General features: G+C 40.7%; 1 long non-coding RNA gene across 1 annotated transcript in view; it reads right to left on the reverse strand.

The window, feature by feature from the left end:
- Positions 1-1469: 1469 nt before the first annotated feature.
- LOC117071420 overlaps positions 1470-22543 on the reverse strand; it is a 29091-nt gene continuing 8017 nt past the window's right edge. Inside the window, exons 2-3 of the long non-coding RNA XR_004432289.1 lie at positions 11979-12356; positions 1470-4806 (exon numbers count right to left, since the gene is read on the reverse strand). This is a non-coding gene — a long non-coding RNA (uncharacterized LOC117071420). The remainder of the gene's footprint in view (positions 4807-11978; positions 12357-22543) is intronic.

The raw sequence follows: 22543 nt of genomic DNA on the forward strand, positions 1-22543 counted from the left end.
CACCTCACAGGCTGAGCAGGCAGATAGAATGGAAGGGTTCCCCCATCCTGCCCTCTGCACCACCTTGCAGCTGGGCCTCGGCATCTGGGTGTGTAGAATGGGGATGATGATGCTCGCCACGTGGACTTGTCATTGGGATCACGTTTAATTTAATCTGATAAAAATACTGATTGACCTCAGTGCTTAGTAACACGTTGGCTCTTGAGGTGTGGCAGCTTCTTCCTTGCTTGTATTCCTCCTGTAGAAAATTAATTGAATTTCACATGACTTGCAGCCAGTGGACGAGTGGTTAACTCATAGCAAGATGGGTGTATTCTATGTAGGAGACAGGCCATGATGCCTATCGGGAAACAATCTGATGCATGGTATCATCATTCCCTGCCTAGTGGCTTGTTGGGTAATGAGGAACATTGAGACTTCTACCTTGTGGCAAATCAACTCAAGGCCTACCACCCATATCCAGAAGGTCATTCACTCAGGGCTCAGCCAAGGTTAATCGCAATGGTCCTGCCAACTGGCCCATTTACCCAATCAAAATAGATACCAGCTGGGAAGCAAACATGAACATGGGGCATTTGCTCAGTGCCTAAGCCACATGGAAGATAAACAAAGTGTCTCTTAGTCCAGGGCCAGCTCAGCCTAAGAGGGTGAGTCCTTACTTGTGTCCCAGCCTGTCTACACTGAGCTGGAGCTCCCCACTTCTCACAAACCAGTGGCTGGGCACATCCACTCTAGTGATGCTCATTGTGCTACAGGATGGTCCTTAGGATTTCATAAGGCACTTACCTAAAATTGACTCATATTTGATTGCAAATAAGACATGCACATTGCCAAAAATTCAAACTACATAAAATGGATAGACAAAAAAAAAAAATTCTCTTTCATTTTGGGGATGACCACTGGTTTTATTCATTCTTTCAGGAGTAGTCTACGTGTTATCATGCATGTTTGTCTCTTTGTGTGATATGCTGTTCTGCCTCTTGCTTTTTATTCAGTTAACAATAGTTAATTGTGTTAACTCTTCTGTATCAGCACATTTAGAATGACCTCATTTTTCTTCACGACTGCATAGGGCTCTTTTGCATGACTGGATTATCATAGGGATTCCTGTTTAGCTGAATATCCTGGCTGCTTTCAGATTTTACCATTACAAGCAATGCAAGCAGCAAGGCCATCCCAGGAAAACTAAGCTGGTCTTAGACATAGGTTTCTGGCAGCAAAGCAGAGTTGCTGTCCCTGCAGGCACTATGTGCCAGGTCCTGAGCCTAGGTCTGGGGATAAGCAGGTGCCTCCTGCAAGCCCTGCCTTGAGGGTGTCTGGATGCGTGGTTCAAGCGCAGCTCTTAGAAACCATAGAAACAATAACCAGCTTCCAGTCCTGGATTTCAGGCAATCTCCAGATCCCCAAGTCTTGCTCCCAGCCCTCCCTGCACTGCTGGTTCCATTAGGCCATCCAGAGAACACAATGGTATTAAGGTGCTAAACAGATCTTCAGTCCATTTAAGAGACGAGAGCAGAGCTATTTCTCAGGGTTATTATGAAGATTACTAAGGGCTCAGTGTGTATAGGGGTGCTGACTTTTGTGATGGTTATGGGGGAGACTGACCTGAAAACAGAACCTGTAAAATACAACTTGGTGGGTGCTATTACTCCGGGATGAGAAAGGACATGCGGGGTGTTGTTTTTTGTTGTTGTTGTTGTTTTTATTTTTTCTTGAGGGGTAAAGAAAGATTTCACAGAAAGTAAAAGGTTTTGAAGGATGAATAGGAGTTTTCTCCACCTTTAAAAAATAATGGAGTGAATTTCAGGATTCCAGGTAGAGAGAATAGCATAGGCAGAAAGGTGGAGAGGACAGTGTGTGTGTGTGTGTGTGTGTGTGTGTGTGTGTTTGTGTGTGTGTGTGTGTGAGAGAGAGAGAGAGAGAGAGAGAAATAGTGGAGAAAGTCACAAACAGGATTCAGATGAAGCCTCAGCCCAGGTCACCAATCCTGTTGCTCTGTAACTTTGGGTGGGGCTGTAGCAGCTCCCAGGGCAGAGGATACCCGGACAAGATAGCGCTCCCAGGCATCTTTGCTCATTATCAAGACGCTGCTGTGCCAGAAAGTTGTTTCAAAGCCTTTGCTAAACTCCTCTCTCCCCATGCCCTATGCCCTTGGCAGAATAGCACAGCACTTATCAACAGACTCTTGGTCTTAGAAGTAGGGGTTCTGATGCTGGGTTCAAATCCTAGGTCTGTCCCTGGCTAGCTATTTGACTTTCTGCAAGGTGCTTAACATGGCTTTCTGTCCCAGTTTCCTCATCTATAAAATGAGAACGGAATGGCCTACTTTAATGGATGGCTGGGAAGTCTAAATGAGCTAATCCCTGTACAGAGCTTAGAATGCAAACCCCCCCCCAAATATTATGATTACAGCGCTCTTAATAGGCACTGTAAAGTCTTGTAAGCCTGAGGTTCCAGGATAGAGAAGAAAGTAGGAGGATAGGCTGTGAAACAGGCAGTTGTCACATAAGTGCTCCTACAGGGCAGGGAGGAGGGGACAGGATGGTGGAGGAACCAGGGGCCACTCCCCACAGAAAGGGATTTGATCCAGCTTTTAAAGCAAGATCGGGCATTGCCAGGCCTGAGTGAGGACACCTGGGGCCAGGTTTCTTCTAAATCTTTCTGTTCTCTCCCATAAGCCGAGGAAGCCTAAGTGTTCACAACCACCATCTCCCCTTAATCCCGATGCTTCCCTCACCTCAGCGGGCATTTAAATAATGCAGCTTTGGCGGGAGGTGGGATGGGTCTGAGAAACCTCCTGACTCGCCGGCGCCCCTGTATGCGGGTGCCACTGCATAATGATTGGGGCTGGCTGGAAAGAAGAAACTTGGTTCAAAATGTATGAGTTCATTTTTATGTTCTACTGAGAAAATTTATTCAGTGTGACTGCTCAGTAGCGAGTGCCGTAAAACACCTTAATCCCTGGTTGAAGAAAGGTAATGCCTTGACAGATGTGTGCCTCCTACTTTCCTCCCGGCCATGTTTCAACAACAAACCTTTATTTCTGCTTCTCGGCTGTAGCAGGCAAGAGAAAAAAATGAGGAGAGCAATAAAGCAGTCAGAAATCTCAGGAGCCAGGCGGCGATGCAATCGTAATGACAGATTTTTAATGTGGCGGGAGAGATTGACAAGGAAATGTCTTCAGAGCAAACGCTCACCAGATGGAATGCAAACGGATTATTGGAGTAGAGAGGTGCAGCTGAACCGAAGAAAGGGCGGGTGGAAGGTGGTCTTTCTGGCTGCTGTGAGTAAACACGCCCGAGACAGGGAGAGGGGGAAGAGAAAAGACACAAAAAATAACAAGAGGAGGGAGAAAGGCACTGGGCGAGATCCCAGATAGGCCATTCTGAGAAGCGTTTGGCATCTCCTCACACCCCGGACTGGAGCCCCAGCATGAGGCCCCAAGAGGCTGATGAGACAGCAAAGGACCACATTTGGAAGCAAGAAGACCTGGATTCAAGACTAGAGTTCAACTGACCATGTTCCATTGGATCTTGAAGCCCAGGCGTTGTTCTGGAGCTTCTAATCCTTCCGACAGTACAGATGTTTTTGTTGGCCAACATTTTCAGCACTGACTTGGTGGCAGGTCCTACCTGGTCCAGGCACAGCAGACAGTGAAGAGAGGGGCACCTCTGTCCTTGAGGAGCTCAACGAGATGCACACATGTAGCATTTGTCAATCAGGTCTCCGTACAAAATAATACGTTTATTATTAAAATGGTATATATGTGTGCATATGTAAATATATGCCTATGTATTCATTTATTTACTCATCCACGCTGTCTATCCATCCATCCATCACTCTTTAAAATCAATTTCCTGTATATAACTCATAATAGATGTGAAGTGGCCAAAAAACGATAATATCCTCCAATTCAAAATTCTACAAAGGCATATGATGTCATTTAAAATAGTCAGAGTAGGAAAACCATTTTATAAAATTCTGTAAAATAATCAAATATTAATAATATGTGTGAGTCCAGAGAGATAGTATTACATATAAGTGCCATCTGTTTTTAAGTGTACGTAGATGTGGTATAAAAGTGCATGAGAAAGAATGGCTACAGCAAAAAATAAAATGAGCATTGAACGAATCCTTAAGACCATGTGGATTATGCTAATGATCTGAGACCCCCAATTCGGGAATTCTTCCAGTGTTATCATAACCAGCTCTGACCTTGAGCAAACCCTTTCTTTTTTGCCAGCCTCAGTTTCCCACCTTGTAAAATCAGATGCCCAGGTGACATGATTCTCAGCACCTTTTTGTGACTAATATTTTAGAATGCTCAGTGCAAATTTCTGCCAGTGGATATTCTCAAGGCCCATAACAACTTTAAAACAACAGAGCGGTGAAATGACATGCAAACGTGGGATGTGCTTTCACAATACATCGTACAATAAAAATACTTTTCTTAAATAATACGTGACAGTTGAATTCATCTCTTTAGAAACTTCCAATCCAACATAAAGATCCACCTTTTCAGCACTAAGAGCTACAGCCCTTCTTGTCCTCGGAAGCAAACAAATGAAACTCCATGTTTCACAGGGATGGCAAATCAAGTTGAAACCTGTTGTTGCAGCCCTGTAGAAAATGCAGATCCGTAAGATTTCATGCCAGACGCAGGGTGCCAGACATCTTGCAATAAGGAGGGGAGGAAGAGGGGGACAAGAAAAATAGTGGCGAAACAAAGACAGGATGGGAGAAAGTAAAACTGTACTTCTCGCCATCCTGACTGCATTCTTCTCTGGCACTTGGTGGTACTGATACCTGCTGACACGAAATTCCAGGGCGAGAAACTGTGCACCACAGGCCCTGAGAGGTGGAATGGATTTGTGTGTTAGGATTGGCTTGGTGCAAAAGGGCCTTTAGAATCACTTTGCCTATGACGGTATTCTCCAGTGTTGGCAGCATCAGCGTCTGAGAAAAAGAAAAAGAGATGACCAAATCAGTGTGCGACAGAAAGTTGTGTTTGTAGTTGTGCGGCGTACATCTGGCATGTTTTCTATTCACGTTTCATCCTGCCCAGTCTCATGGTCTCATAGGAAATTGCCCAAAGCCTCTCCTTTCTCTGTTCAGCCCAGTGTTTCTACTTTTGTCTTAAAACAAATGGCCAAATAAACAAATGACCTGTTTTTCATAGACTACTGTTCTTTGGAGCTTCCATATTGTCCTGTTCTAAAATTTACTTCTTACAAAATTGAAACCCTGCTTGGCATGGAAACCTGGCTGAGTAAAGTCATTTTGGTCCAAAAAATAAACAAGGTGAAAGGTTTTAGAAGACAGACAAAACAGACAGCTGGATTTTTAGAGTACATACAATAGGTTTTCCTGGTTATGTTAGGAAGAAAGGAGAGAAAGAAAGGAAAGAAGGAAGGAAAGAATGAAAAGAAAAAAAGGCAATGAAATAAATCCCTCATTTGGTTTTGCCGCCCCTTTCCAAATTTCTGACAAGAATTTTCAATCCAAAAGCTATTATAAAAACCTTTTCCAGCCGGGAGCAGTGGCTCACGCCTGTGATTCCAGCACTTTGGGAGGCCAAGGCAGGCAGATCACGAGGTCAGGAGTTCACGACCAGCCTGACCAACATGGTGAAACTCCGTCTGTACTAAAAATACAAAAATTAGCTGGGCATGATAGCGCATGCCTGTAATCCCAGCTACTTAGTAGGCTGAGGCAGGGGAATCGCTTGAACCCAGGAGGCAGAGGTTGCAGCGAGCCGAGACCGCGCCACCGAACTCCAGCCTGGCGACAGAGCGAAACTCTGTCCCTCCCCACACCACCCCCTACCCCCCCAAAAAACCTTTTCCCATTCTGTCCTTCAAGAAGGAGCAATGAACTTGTGCCAGAGGGTTTGTATAGCTCTGCTCCACTTCTGAGGTGTGACTGCAGGCTAGCCATTTGATTGACCAAAACCTCAACCTGCTTGCCTATAAACTGGGCACAAGATAGGCACTATAGGATTCATGGGAGAATCACATGACAGATACTTGTAAGTGGGATCTGTAAACCATAAAGTACCCTACAGTTACGTTCTAGTAATTATCCTCAATAATTATCCTAGTATCAGTGTTGATGAGGGAGACAATGTCTAACTTGCTGCTTTCCAGGTTAATTCCGGGTGCATTTACAAATAGAGCTACCTCTTGATCAAAATAGGCTTCAACAATTTTAATTCAGAAATAAAACATTATTTATTTCTCATTGGTAAATATAGCTCCTATGTGATGCCTATTCTCGTTTTCCCTTTATCTGTGCACAAGACAGAGAAGCTACTTCTATTCGAAGGTGATTAAATGATAGTTTATTTAGCTTTGCTCTGCTTTTGTTTAGAGGTAGATTCTATCATGGAAATGCTAATCATTGTTGGTGATATTTTTATTCCTCTCCCTGCTTTCTGTCATTTTAGCATTGGAAAAAAAAAAAAAAGTGAAGCCAAGTCATTTTGAGTTGATTAGGGCCCAATTCTTACTTTAAGAATTGAGCAAGTCTTGGGAGGCCGAGATGGGCAGATCACGAGGTCAGGAGATGGAGACCATCCTGGCTAACACAGTGAAACCCCGTCTCTACTAAAAAATACAAAAAACTAGCTGGGCGAGGTGGCGGGCGCCTGTAGTCCCAGCTACTCGGGAGGCTGAAGCAGGAGAATGGCGTAAACCCGGGAGGCAGAGCTTGCAGTGAGCTGAGATCACGCCACTGCACTCCAGGCTGGGAGACAGAGCGAGACTCCGTCTCAAAAAAAAAAAAAAAAAAAAGGAATTGAGCAGGTCTCCTAAATGCACTCAACTCTGAACTGAGTACTGGGCTGAAGATGATTCCTAAGGTCCTTTGCTTTTTTCAGGTCTTAGGACAAAAGTCTACTATACGATGAAAAACAAAATTGGGAGAATGACCTAGCACTCATTTTCATTATGGTTTCTAGTTATTAAGAAATCAAATCTTGAGGCTTCCACAAAGTATAAATCCAATCACTTTTTTAGAAGAAGAATCAAGAGCTAAGCATTGACTTGACGTATGTATGTATCAGTAATCTCTGCTTCAGTTTAGTTTTGCTTTTATTTTAAAAGTAACAATCACAAAAAATTTAGAACAAAATCTGGAGACTTGGTGGAAATCCTCCTAGTATTTTAAAAATGTGTTGCTTGCCTATTTCTGCTGATTTACACCAATGGCTTCATACTGCATGCACTGTCATATAGCCGTTTTCACTTCTTAGAACATGTTTTTGTTTTTTTTTTTCCTTCCCCACATCATGAAATACACTGCAGCAACATAATGTTTAGTTATATATTTTCTCTCTTCCCAATTAGAACATAAACTCTATGAATGCAGAAATTCCTCCCTATGGGTAGTGCCGTGTCCTGATTTAGAATAGTGCCTGGAATGTGGTAGGCCTTAAGTAAATATTTTGCGAAAACAGACCCACAGTATTCCAGCACATGCACACAACACCACTTGGTAGATCTTCCTGCACTATAATTGGATGTCCATGAGCATGAGAACCAGTCTATTTTGCTTTCTGCACTGTGTCAGCCCTTGATCCTGGGCAAGTGCTCGGTGAAACTGCTCTGTGAATGGTGAATGGACACCATCTCCCAGAGTGGGATTCTATCACTTGCAAGATTTTGCTGCTGTACACAACAATGTAGTGAACATCTTTGCCAGTAAATAGTTGCTAACATCCCTTTTAATTTTTCAAGAGTAAATTCCAGGGAAGTATAATTGTTGGGTCAATGGGTGGGTATATGTTTAAGCTTTTGATGCATACTGGAAATTTGCTTCCCAAAAAGCTTTTTTAATATTTTTTTAAAAATCAATTTACACATCCACTAGCAGTATGGAAAATATATCTTTTCCTGAAGCCTCAGTACCAGTGACGGCAATTTTCAAAACCTTATTAACTTGATAGATAAAAAAATCATAATTCCTTGATGTCATTTTACATTTCCTTGACTATAAGGAGATTTAACATTTTCATATATTATTTCTGTGTTTCTTTCTTTCTTTCTCTCTTTCTTTCTCTCTTTCTTTCTCTCTTTCTTTCTTTCTTTCTTTCTTTCTTTCTTTTTCTTTTTTTTTCTTCTTGTTGTTGAGATGGAGTCTTGCTCTGTCACCCAGGCTGGAGTGCAGTGGTGCAATCTTGGCTCACTGCAACCTCTGCCTCCTGGGTTCAAGGGATTCTCCTGCCTCAGTCTCCCGAGTACCTGGGATTACAGGCGTGTGCCACCACACCGGCTAATTTTTGTATTTTTTTTTTTTTTTTTTTTTTTGAGACGGAGTCTCGCTCTAGCCCGGGCTGGAGTGCAGTGGCCGGATCTCAGCTCACTGCAAGCTCCGCCTCCCGGGTTTACGCCATTCTCCTGCCTCAGCCTCCGGAGTAGCTGGGACTACAGGCGCCCGCCACCTCGCCCGGCTAGTTTTTTGTATTTTTTTTTTTTTTTAGTAGAGACGGGGTTTCACCGTGTTAGCCAGGATGATCTCGATCTCCTGACCTCGTGATCCGCCGTCTCGGCCTCCCAAAGTGCTGGGATTACAGGCTTGAGCCACCGCGCCCGGCCTTTTTTTTTTTTTTTTTTTTTAGTACAGATGGGGCTTCATCTTGTTGGCCAGACTGGTCTCAAACTCCTGACCTCAGGGGATCCTCCCATCTCGGCCTGTCAAAGTGCTGGGATTACAAGCATGAACCACCATGCCTGGCCTCAGTGTTTGTTTCTTTATTTGTTGATTTTTATTTGATTTTTTTCTTGCTAAATAAATTAAAATACATAAAACTTTTAGGGCAGTGCTTGTAAAGTAATAAACATTATACACTTATTAAAATTCCTATTTTATTATCTTTTCCTTTTTATCAGTTTGTTAGAACTTACATATTATGTATCATATACACATGTTTACATATTATTTAACATATACATTAAAACTATTTTGTCTAGTTCATTTATTTGATAAATATTTCATTTTCATATTGTCACACTTACCCATCTTTTTGTTTTTTGCCTTCCGCCTTTGCAACTAGTTTTTTTTTTTTTGAACTTTAATATACTTTTCAGACTCATGCAATATTTATAGGATGAATCAAGTTTAGGGAAGAAAAAACAGTAGGCTAAGTTATATTATTAAATACAATCCCATTTTGTTTATGCTTTACAATTTTCAAAGCAGTTTAATATATATTTCTTTTGAGTGTTCCAATCATCCTTGCTGTGGTGGATGACGTCAATATACCCATTTTTACAGATGAGGTTAATTGAGATGTTGGTACAAAGGGAACAGATATAAATTCAGCAAGGGAACAAGGACTGGCATATATTCTGAATTTATTTTCAGGATTTTATGCATTTTGTTTTTTTCTTCAAAAACTTGAGGAAAATGATGATGACGATGATGACAACGATGATGACTAAGTTTGATGTCAGCATTTTGGTGATCTCTGGTCACCTTACATTTCCTAAGTCCAAAGTCTAAGGGCAGAGTAAGGTCATTAAGGTTTCCTGAATGCCCCTTGTGCGCTGGGTGCTTCCATGTGCATAGTCTTAGTTCATCCCCACTGCAAACCTAGGCCATCAGAGTTGTAATCCGGGTGTCTCTTTTCCTTTTTAAAGGGCAGGAACTTCAGACTCCCAAGTGTCCCCTGTGCACCCCAGGACACAATGCTAGTAAACAATAGAGGCGTGATTCCCACCCAGACAGGGCACATCCAGGACCACAGTTACCCCCATTTACTCTGCAGCATTGAGTCTGACAGCACCAGCCCCTGACTTTGAGTGGCAAATTATAGCCTGGTTGTATAATAGCTCTCCATCTTATTTATTCATTTTTTTGAATTCCTAAAAAATCATGGCAAGTAGATCAGCATGGCCCCCTGCCCCCCGCACTGTGGAAGTTTGATAATGTATGTCCTAACCGCTTAATTGATTGATTACCTCACTGCAGCTTCCTGAGGTACCGAATTTATCTCTAATAGCCAGAGTCAGGCTCTGCAGGCAACCGTGGGGGGGACGGGGGTCCCTTGGTGTCGATTTGCTCTTAACTGGAAAGTCATTACCACTTAATACATGTAGATTGTGTTGAAAGAAAATTATGTGTAATGAAATGAGGGAAAAATTAGTGGAGTGTTATGGGCGAAAGCAGATGTTAGGGAGGAATTATGCTAGCAGAGATAATCACCTTCGTTGGTTTTGTGTGTGCTGGGGTGTTAACTGAGGGAGAGGCAGGGGGAGAGCTGAGCGAATGCATTGATCGACGCGGATTCACCCCTTAGAAGCAGCAGCAAAGAATGACACCCCTCGGACTCAGAGATTGGGCTTCCGTAGCTTGTCTCACCCGTATCTGTGGCTCTTCCTCCCTGCAGTCTCCCATGACGCCGGGACACAAAACATCTACCTGCAGTTGCTGAGGAAGACGGCAGGGAGCATCCCAGGGAGGCCTCTTACTAACTGAGGCCAGGTGATGAGTATCCTATCTAATTCTTAGAACATTAGCTGAATCAGAAACAAAACAAAACATCCTCTCCCTCCTCAAAACAAAACAAAACAAAAACCTAAGCAAACAACAAACCAACAACTAAAAAAAGCTTAGCCTGAAAGAGGATAAGGCTCTCGAATCTTTTTGTAAATAGTCGTATCTCAAATGGAGGCATTTAAGTGCCTGTGCTTGTGTGAGTGATGCCAGAGAGAATAAAAACTCATTGTTTTTATGTCTTAGGATCCTTGGGTAAAAGAGCTTGGCACACACAGCCCAAACCTCTTGCCTGATATATTTGCTGCTGAGGAAACTGAAGCTGAGAGAGAGAAAGGTCTTCGTCCACAGTCGTAGACCCAGTGAGTGGAAGGCGAGGCCAGCGCGTGAGTGCAGGACAGGGGGACCTCACAACCCACACTGCTTCTTCTAGGACTCTCGGGTCTGACTCACTGCAAGGTGAGGCTGCAAAACAACTGGATGTTTTTAATATCCTGGCAAGCAATCAAATACTTGCATGTATCACAGAGCCATCCAAGGTCTGAATTTCAGCCTCAGTTTTCAGCAGGTGACTCTTCCCACAGTCTGCACCAAAGAGTTTTTAGAAACAATTGTATTGATCATCTTTGTGGAAGCTCCCAGTTTAAGTCTCCAAGATGACTGGGAGGTGGGCTCCATCCTTTTGGTTTTCCGTAGGACTGAACAGGCTTTGTAAGACTGTAACGAGTCATCACTAATCATGTGGGATATGGGCTCAAGGGTCAGGGATAAGTGCATTGTGTGACCATGCCAAGTTACTAAACTCTCCAGCCAGTGTCCCATCTGTTAAAGAGGTGATGGCAGTTAGACAAAAATAATATTTACAAAACACTGAGCACAATGCCTGGTGCATATGGTAGGTGCTCAATAGTTTATGCTCATTAAGTTCATTGTTCATATAAATAAATTCTAGGTTTTGCATAGAAGCATACTACATGCTAATGTGTGTGTGTGTGTGGAGAGAGAGAGAGAGCATGTGTATGCAAATCACTCTCTCTCTCTCTATATATATATACACACACACACACACACACATATATATATACCTGTATGTGTGCCTGTGTCTGTACATGTATATGTCATCTTTAAGGACTCCATGGTATGCAGTTAAATAAATATATATACATATATGTGTCTATATATATATATATAGAGAGAGAGAGAGAGAGAGAGACACTCTATTGGGATTAAAATACAACAAATCATTTTAAAAGGTTACTGAATTAATGCATCAAAGCCCTTCATTAACAGGTATGTTTTAATCAGTTAATCTGAGGAATGTTACAGTCTGATGTTGCAGACTCCTGTTTTGTTGTTAATGTTAAGATACCTACTGTGTGAACTTGCTGAGGGTACCTACTCTGCACATCGTAAATTACTCTGCTCTGGAAATAACTGGCAGAAAACTGAATGACCAAGACTTTAAATAAACAAAGGCATGTTACCTGTACTGACAGTGTCCTTGTATGAAACCTGTTTCACTGCAGAAACCGTTGCTTTGCCATCTGAACATTCCACATAGAAATGTAGAGATTCTCCTCCATCCACTTGCAAATGTTTAAGACAAATTCACTTTGGATTTTGTTAACGGATCCCAGCATCATGGCTTCATTTAGAACTGGCAGCATTTACCAGATATTCATGATTACCAAGGGGACTACGCAGTTCACTGAGGCTGTGAAGGTACGACAGTTCCAGGATGTTTTGTTTGAGCTACAGTAATGGTCAGGGTTAAGAGCAGGATTGGGCTACACCACAGAGTATTTCAGCATGGTTCTTCATTTGCTAATCATACTGGAGAAGTCATACTCAATGAGGAAAACCTGGCAAACAGAAGGAAGTTTAATGAAACACAACACACAGGCACATGCACACACATGTGCACACACACACACTACCAAAACTCATCTGTAATCCCCTCCTCAGCCAACATGAAGCCACTTTTAAATTGTTCTTGGTATTCTTCTGTTCTTTGCCTATGGATGTGTGTATGTGCATGTGCCAGCTCATGTGCCTGTATGTGTGCCCATATCTGTGCATGTACATACCATCTTTAAGGACTTCATGGTATGCAGTCAAGTGAATACACTATAACCGATATAACCAGCAACAATCTTAGGATGTTTCCAGTATTTTGTTATAATAATCCAACAATGAATATCTTTTTATAATGTGTAGTGTATCTCTGATTATTTTCTTAGTATAAATTCCTAAAACGTAATTTCACTGCCATAGAGTAAGATCACTTTAAAGATCTGATAAATACTGCAGTTAGTAGCTTTAGAATGGAGTCCAGGTGGAAGGAGGCACTAAGGTATCTTCATTCCCTTTGAAAAAATACATTTGATTCTTTGCCTTACTGACATCATAAAGCTCAGTGGTATAGATGCCATCATTTACCCATTAAAACTAGTTATTTATCTATCACCTTATGTTATGCACATGTCATAACCTCTCTCATTTTCAAACATCACAAAAGTCAACAAACTAGGTATCAAGCCATTTTACAAAATGGAGGAATAATTTTAACTAAATATTATTTCTTGTATTTATAAATAACAAGAGCAATGTGCTATTGATTAATATTGCATATTGACTAATGTTTACAATAATTATTGAAGAATTCCATCCTGATTCTACTAATACGAATGCACAACATATCTAATTTGCTAGATTATTTGGAGAATTCAAATAAATCATGTATGCAGAAATGCCTGGCATATAATTAAATGAATATATGATACATCACCAATGGTATGTAAGTTTTGCTTCAATTATAACTATAATCAGCATTGTTACAATTAACCACAAATTTCATGATCCTGGTAAGGGTTTTGGACAGACCCATGTTCCAATCCTAGCTAGAAATGTGGCTTTGGTGAAGTAGCTTTAACTCTCCAGTACTTAATTTTCTCATCTGTAAAATGAGTATAAAGATACTGCTTCACTGGGCTTTAGTGATGAATTAGTGAGAACATTTAAGTAAGATAGCCCAGTGCTGATCCTGGCACACAGTAAGGACTCATCGTAGAAATGCAGTCAGTCTCTACTTTTTAAATCCATGACTAACACCTGTAGAAATTCCACTTTCAAACCACTAGACCCCAGATTCACAGCTCAGCAAATTTATTAAGGAAAAGCCAACTCACTCCTCACTGGTCTCTGTGTCAATGGCTTCAAGAGGGAAGCAGATTTTCTCAGAGCCCCTGCAAAACTATGATGAATGTTTCAGAGACTAAAAGATTAATTAAGTTGCTCTGTGCTGGGCCATTAAATGAAATGGCACTGCGCTAGTGGCACATTGCTGCTGTTATTTATAAATACAAGAAAGCAACATTTAGTTGACGCTTTGGGTGAGCCTGCTGTCGGTCACTCACACAGGCAGGCTGCATATGAAGTCCAAGCTCTACCTGCCTCTCTTATTCACTTAGGGGAAGGAGCTTGCAACTTGCAACCAGCTAGGCAGGGAAGGGAAAGGCCCTGGATCTGGGTTTGGTTTTGCAGATGACTTCGCACAAAATGTTAACAACCCTCTGTCTTCCAAGACATTATCTTTAATACCAGAACCTCGACTTTTCTTACTTCATCTGGAAACACACTTCCACATATGCAAGGATTATCCATACTATCCATACATCTCACAGCACGGGAATTAGAAGAGAAAACCCTTGGATTAGAGGCTCACAATATAAATTCAACCAAGAGGGTTTTCCTTGAACGTCAGCCTCCTCAGTGGTAAAAATGAGATGAAACAGTCCTAAGAGATCTTTTTATGGTAACTAGAGGAAATAACACGTGGATAATCTCAGGCATATGGAGGGACTTCAACAAGGGTGAGTGCTTCCCTTTGTCCCTCCGAAGGCAAATTTATTCCTATTGTCTTATTTTTGTGTGTTTGTTTTATCTCAGCGTGGTGGGAAAACTTTGCAATACATGTTCAAAATCATTTAATTATTTTTTAAACTTTATTTTGTGTACAACACTTATCACTTAAACAATCATGACTTTGAGGCGCCCTTATACCAAATGTGCCAGAACACCATGACTCTTTGTCCTTATATTTTCTAATTTTTGAAAACAACCCTTTTTTTGTCTTTCTCTTTCTGGTTGGCCTGCTAATAACCAATTCTCTGAGTAGTATTACTTTTATCAGCTCCTACAGTCTCCTATCCTTTTCAGCAAGCTTAAAAAACAAGTGATCATTATAAAATTTATTGATTCTGAACTAGAGTCTCCCATATAATTAAAGAAATTGTCTCTTGAAAAGACGTTTCAGATTCTGGGCTGTGCTGAGGACAGTTGAGGACTCAAATGGGCAATGCACAGATATGGGTGTTCAAGCCCTGAAGTGAGGAATCAGAATAATGACATTTAAAGTCCTTCACATTCTCAGATTGAATGCCTCACAAGACCAGGTTATTATACAGTAATTTATTCCAATCATATGCCTTCAGTTGAATTTTGAATAAAGAATTCACCAGTATTTACGTGAGTGCTTAGTAAACCTCTGAGAAATATGTCATGAAAGGTGTTAGGTCACCTTGCCTATGACTGGGTTGCATACCAACATTTTTACTCATCCCCTCTGGTTCCCACTGGAGTGAGTGTGGGTCTTTCTGGAGCATGGGGCCATCTCCAGTTGGCTTGTCCTCAGCAGGGTGTCCTAGTGCTTTTAGGTGACCTCATGGGCCTACGTCACCTCTTTCCAGATTGCTCACACATTTGCTGTTGCTCGTGGTTTCACAGAGATAAAACCATTTCTTACATGTGCTGTAATATAAGAAAGTTAGGCAAGCACTGCTAGACCATCCCTCATCCCACAAGAGTATCTGCTGCTAATGCCTACAGTAAGGATGACCTTACATGGTGTATCTTCACATTCACCTCTTCTAAGGACAAAAATGTTATGGCATGACCTTTCCTGCTTGACTCTTATTTCCTGGCACATCATCTAAGAAGTTCCCCTTACATACTCTTGTTTAAAACATTTGCTCTTTTGCTTCATCCAGCTTACCAAAGCAGAGGAAGACAATGTAGGTAGACTATGGGTTAGATTACATGATCTACAGTCCAACAAGACTCTATGTAACCTTGGACAGAGACTTTCTTCATTTCTTTAAGTCAGTTTCTTCATCTTTAAAATGACACTATTAAAGGAAAGGATGTGTGTGTGTGTGTGTGTGAGAGAGAGAGAGAGAGAGAAATTTAAAAAGCTAAATATTGATACAATTTAACCATTTTAGAAAGTACCATTTGATGCTTTTACTCCTTTACCAGTGAGTCTAAAGACATACTCAAGTATTAAATAAGCTTTCTCTTGATACATACTGAATGCTAGAAATAAAAGACTGAAAGACAGATGTCTATTTTATGACGCATTACCTTATTGATCAGTGGGGGAGAAACATAATATGTAGATAGATAGCAAAATCAATTTTGTTCTTTGTACATAAATATTTACTTCCTCTCCACTTTTGCAATTCGGAAGAGTTTATATCCCATTTCCTTGACATGGTTGATTGTATGATTTTCTTTGGCCAACGGGATGTTAAAAAAAAAGTAACATTAACCTCCTTTATGTAAGAGCTTTTAGAGGCAGTGAGAGTTTCAGCCATCTCCCTTATTCCTGATCTCTGCCATGAACAAACAATATTCAGCAGGCAGGGGATCTTCCTTTAACCTGATTCCCAGCATGAGAAGACCCAGGAAGCAGATCCACAATCCACCAGGAGACTGGAGGGGAGCCTTTGAGCACAGAGCTGCAAAGCTTCAGCCTACCCAAGGCTAGCGTGTAACATGGAAATTATTTGTTACACAGCATCATTACAGCACAGCTGACAGATACAGATATAGATAAGAACACAATAGTTACATATTATAAGCCAAGAATTGTAAGAATATTGAAAAGTATTTAGATCTATCCAGAGGTGACAAGGAGAATTTCTTCTTTTTTTTTTCAAGACGGAGTTTTGGTGTTGTTGCCCAGGCTGCAGTGCAATGGCACAATTTCAGTTCACTGCAACCTCCACCTCCCAAGTTCAAGCGATTCTCCTGTCTCAGCCTCCCGAGTAGCTGGGATTACAGGCATGTACCACCACACTTGGCTAACTTTGTATTTTTGGTAGAGATGAGATTTTGCCATGTTGGCCAGGCTGGTTTCGAATCCCTGACCTCAAGTGATCCACTCATCTTGGCCTCCCAAGGTGCTGGGATTATAGACGTGAGCCACCAAGCTCAGACAGGGAATTTCATAGAGAGGTAACATTGGAAGTGTGGGTCAAGAATGATGGTATGAAGAGTAAATTTGTTTAAATGCTGACAATGTATTTGGTGAAACATCAGATATGTTATCAATGAACAGTCCACCAGTCAGCTTGGACAAAGGGCCAACTAGAAAAGTGTGTTCAATGAATAAGTCATCTCTTGTGCATTTCTCTTGAGTTTGGGCTCTGCAATGGCATAGAGATTGAGGACATCATCCTGGCCTTGGCTTGCTTTGAGTTCTTTCAGGAATTCAGACATTGGTTTGTAAATCCAGAGTTTAGGCTCAATTCAATTTTGAAGAAAACACAAAATGTGATCTCAGCATCAACATGATCCTTTGTAGAATTTCCTAATACAAACTAATAACTATCTAGAAAATCACAAATGTGTACTTTTGTTGAGGTGCTTATTCTTAGACAGGTTGTTATATGCATTTGAACATGAGGTACAATTATAATATTTCTTTATGATTCTAAATATCTAATGGCTTATGTTTATCAAAATTGTTCAACATACAATTTTGAGATATATATACTAGAAATTGAATGCTGGTTCTTTATTACTTGCTGTTACATGACTTGGGAAAAATCATTTAACTTCTCTGAGGCTCAGTAGTCTCATCCCCGAAACTGGGCAATTATTTCATATGTAATGTTATTATTTCAAAAAGCAAATGAAACAACACTTGTAAAGTACCTGATGTAAAAGTAAGTTCTTCTTATCCTCCCTCTCTTCCTTTCTTGAAATACATATGGCGTGTGTGCATTTTTTATGCATTGAATAATGATATGTGTTTAAAATCCAGCCAAAATTTAGAACTTAGGAAAAAAATGGGCTGGGCATGGTGACTCATGCTTGTAATCCCAGCACTTTGGGAAGCCGAGACGGGTGGATCACTTGAAGTCAGAGTTCTAAACCAGCCTGGCCAACATGGTGAAACCCCATTTCAACTAAATATACAAAAATTAGCCAGGCATGGTGGCAAACGACTGTAGTCCCAGCTACTCAGGATTGCTTGAGCCCAGGAGGCGAAGGCTACAGTGAGCCAAGATCGCACCGTTGCACACCAGCCTGAGTGACAAAGCAAGACTTCATCTCAAAAAAAAAAAAGACTCTGGGTAATAAAGAAACATTTCTCTATTATCAGCAAATGTTTTCTTATTTGCAGTTCTCTCTCCTTCAAAACCTCTAACTGTGGATATAGCTCCATGCATTTCTCATAACCTTTTCCCATGTCAGTGATGGCCACTTTAAACATAAGGGTAGGTAGCATGGTGGTCAGGTTCAGTAGACAAACGTGCCTGGAGTATGGGTGCATTTCTGAAAGGCTCCTCCATAAATGAAAGATTAGAGTGGAAGGGAAGTGTAAGGGCACATTATGAAGAGTGAAATCAGCTTAAGTATCTGAAATTTGCTCTGTGATCAATGGGCATCCACTGACCATTTTTGATTTAGACTGGTATTTTTTAGTGGCTAGTAATAGTATTACCAAAAAAAAAGACTGATATTTGATCATTTTTGTTTGGCAAAATTCTGAGATAAACAAATAATTATTTATAGCAGGAAATCATAGAGCTTTTAATGTATTAGTGTCTTGATTTATTGAGTCTTGGATTTTCATGTCTCTCTCTCTCTTTTTGTCTCTTTCTGTCTACTTCCCTCCACGCTCTCACTTTTGTCATATAAATTTAAATAACCTTATTTAATTCTAAAAAAAAAACCCTATGAGGTAGTTATCACTCGTTTATATTAATTTGTTTTTATAGATGAAGAAACTAAATTATTGCTCAAGGTCCCAGAGTTAATAAATAATGAATCTAAGGAGAGTTTTTAACCACTACAACTTTAACTGCTTTCAAAATTTTCTGTTGCTTACTTTGAAATTTAAAATTATTTTATCTTGCTTGCCATCAAATAAAATTATTGGTTTGAAAACATTCAATGTGTTTATCCTGGGGTACCACTTTTGCATGAGGCTCCCCTGGTCTCCCCAAGAATATGCACAAACCAGTCTAAGAAACATGAGTGCTAAATGTGACTGAGATGGAATATGTCGCACTGTGGCAAGTATTTGGACCAAAATGAATGTGATTCCTTATGGAGACTCTAGTGTCAGAGACCACCTGCTACAACTGGCCAATTGTATCATAAATACAATGATTTAATTTTTTAAAAAATGCAATTGGAGGGTGACAGCAGCCAGGATATTTTCTTGCAGAAGGCTTCTGATGAAATAATTTTATCTTCTTTGCCTTGTCCATACCAAGCTCCTTATAAAGAAAGCAAGTAGACCTAATATTCAGAGTTGAATCATGTGGCGTTTTTAACCGAGCACCAGATTTGTTTTAATGATTCTCTTAACAGTGATTCATCCAGGATTCTCGCCTGTGTCCCTTTTGTGCCCGAGTACAGATGTGCATCTAGAACACATTTAGTTCTATGATTTCAAAGAGTGGACGCCCACTTTATGCATATGATTAATTCTACATGCAGCTAATTATACCCACAATTGGCTAATTGTCGGCGCAATTAGCCAATTGCAGGCCCAATTGGCCACTTGTCCCATAATTTGAAGGTGCAAGTGGACAACTGAAGGAACAATTAGAGGCATGCAGAGTTTTACATATTTAAAGAGGAGGCTGGGGGAGGAAAAGTGGCTGAAAATGTGGTCCTGAATGCAAAATAAAAAAATCCATATGTATAGGTCTTTCAGAAAGAAAGTTATTGTTCATTGGACTTTTTACTCTCATGCAATTTTCAAAGTCAATATTTTTTTCCTAAAAACTTATAAAACAAACAAACAGATTTTCGGGACTGACACAGCTGAAGCCAAACTTTAGATCAGTAAGAACTAACTCCTCCATCTCTAAGCCTGTGCATTTTAAGGGTTACTAGTAACACAAACGTCTCTCGGAGGAAAATCGCAGCTCTTACCAAGCTTTTGGCCAAATCCTTTTGACTTTTCTCATTTCTTCTCTAATTATTCTTAATTTTCTTCCATCAGAACTTTTTTTTTTTTCCAGTAGCTACACAATCCAGGAGACATAGAAGAAATGACTGCTTTCACTCACAGCTTTATTTATCTGGCCTCCTTCAGAGATTAGGATACTGTTAGAAATTACTTGCTCCAGTACCACTACCTAATTTCAAAGCCCCAAACCTATAAATACTCTCCCTTCTGTGCATGCCTCCTCCTCAGGTGTCTCACCGCAGGACACCCAGATCCAGAAGGAGCCAAAAATAGCCAGAAATGGTGTGAAAAGTGGCACATTGTAGGCACTTAGTAAACAGTGATTGAGGACGAGCGCCACTCATTAGGGGTTTTAGGGCTGAAAAAGAAATTTGGAATCATCTTCTATAGTGTGGATTTGGTGGCTTCTAATGTCCTTGTGAGTTAAAATAAAACAAGATTGCTAAGATTTCCCTCATATCTGCAGCTGATATTTTCAGAGACCTTAACCTGACATAAATTGGTCACAGACCCAGAAGCAAACCCAGCAGACTTTCGGATATCAGAAATACCTGCTACAAATAAATGCATGGAAGCCCTGCAAAAGATCCCACTGCCCCCAAGTTCCCCAAATTATATGATCTATTAAATATGAGTCTCAAAAGAGTTTTCTGAGAGCAAATAATGTTATGGTCAAACATGGATGGAAACACAGGAAAAAATGAAAAGGTCAGCAATAAAAACAAAAACAGAGACTGTGTAACTCACAATTTAACCCGGTATATTTCACATGTAATTGTCCAGGGAATCCTATTTTTTACAAAATAACTAATACTATGCAACAGAATTAAAAGAGACACATGTTGGGAAATACAACTAGGGTGCGTTTTAGAGCTAAATCGATAAGTTAATACACACTTTTACCAAACTTGATTATCTGGTTTTCAGCTCATGGGAAAATTTTTAAATAGGTCCCTTCGGGTTCTCAAGAGTGGAACTACATAAAGGGACTCTGACATAAAAATTAATTTGAAATCTGTGTCACAATGCCATTCTTTGGAGGTGAATAATTCATCTTTCTGGGCCTCAGTTTCCTCATTTGTATAATAAAAGCATTGAATCAGATGGACACCAAAATTCTTCTGGTCCTGGCATCCTGTGATACTCAGTGGTTGCACCAAACAGTGCTTTACTTGATAAACATGTCTCTCCTCGTTCTACTCAAACGCCAGGGCTTGCTACCCCAGTAATCAAAAGGTGGAATTCCTAATTCCAAATTTTCTGCGTATTAGTTTATGATCTGGGATAAGTCTCTTAACTTTCCAAACCTCAATTTCCCTGAAGAGAAACTAAGGATAATAATATATCCAAAGAAGTCTCAGTGAGCTGAAGAAATGTGAAAGCCATGTGAAAAGTATGAAGTGCACTCTATTACTGTTTCTGTTTTTATTAAATAGTACACTAGCCATTTAAAATAACTAGTAGTTATATTAATGACCTTAACACATATTCAATTATTATTAACATTAATTGCCTTATAACTACTACTAATATGCTAATCGTGATAATGAACCAATGCTGTGCTTGATGCATTTCAGCAGCAGATTTTGTTCTGCTAAACTTGGGGTTTTGCTTGGAGGGGAGAAGAGCAGTGCTGGCCTTCGGGCCGTGCCAGGAAAATGTGTGGGCCAGATGGCAATCCAAGTTGGTCTGATAGAACATTTCTATTTCTGTGGATTCTCAAAAATGAACTGACAGGCACGAAGCAAAGTGGTGACTCATAGCCTTCAGGTCCCTGAGTTACAGCTTCTGAGCTGCAATTTCCTATTGTCCTGGCAAACTCATTTATGGGAAGATTCAATCTAGAACCTTCTATCTTCATTGCCATCATTGTCATCCTTACAGTCATCACAACCACTCTTTACCAAGCACCTACTGTGTGCCTGGGAGTACTACATATTATGGTCTATTAAAAAAGACTATGTGGGCCAGACACAGTGGCCCACGCCTGTAATCCCAGCACTTTGGGAGGCCAAGGTGGGTGGATCACAAGGTCAAGAGATTGAGACCATTCTGGCCAACATGGTGAAACCCCGTCTCTACTAAAAAAAATTAGCTGGGTGTGGTGGAGTGTGCCTGTAGTCCCAGCTACTTGGGAGGCTGAGGCAGGTGAATCACTTGAACCTGGGAGGTGGAGGTTGGGAGGTGGCAGTGAGCCGAGATCGTGCCACTGCACTCCGGCCTGGTGACAGAGCAAGACTCTATCTCAAAAAAAAAAGACCATGTTAATCTGTGTAATGACCTTATAATGTATACAATCTTATCTCCATTTATTCTTCAGCTGAGGATACTCTGGGTCAGATAAGGTCAAATAAGCAACTTGCCCACCAGGACAGAGATGCTGATGGGTGGAGTTGAGATCTGAATCCCAGAAGTCTACTATTTTTCTTCTATATGATATTGTCTTTCCAATTGACAGCATCTTGAAGATTGCAATCCTCCTGCAGGCAGCCACTCTCTTGTGTGTGTGTGTGTGCATGTGTGCATGGGCATGCACATATGTGTATTATGTATTTTAATTCCACTTAGCAGAGAGACTATACACTGGCCTGGCACAGAATGTTCAATGGTTAAATGCTTGCTGGCTTAATTTCCAAGTCTAAGAGATGGTCCACCGTGATTTTTTTTTTTTACCTTCATAAACTGGTAAAATATTAATGCTAGTCCCAAATTCTCATTCTACAGATATAGCTACAAGGGCTTGAGCACAACAGGCATTGACAGAACTACACTTAG

This window comes from Trachypithecus francoisi, unplaced genomic scaffold (assembly GCF_009764315.1).
Source record: "Trachypithecus francoisi isolate TF-2019V2 unplaced genomic scaffold, Tfra_2.0 Lachesis_group3, whole genome shotgun sequence".
NCBI classification, from domain to species: Eukaryota; Metazoa; Chordata; class Mammalia; order Primates; family Cercopithecidae; genus Trachypithecus; species Trachypithecus francoisi.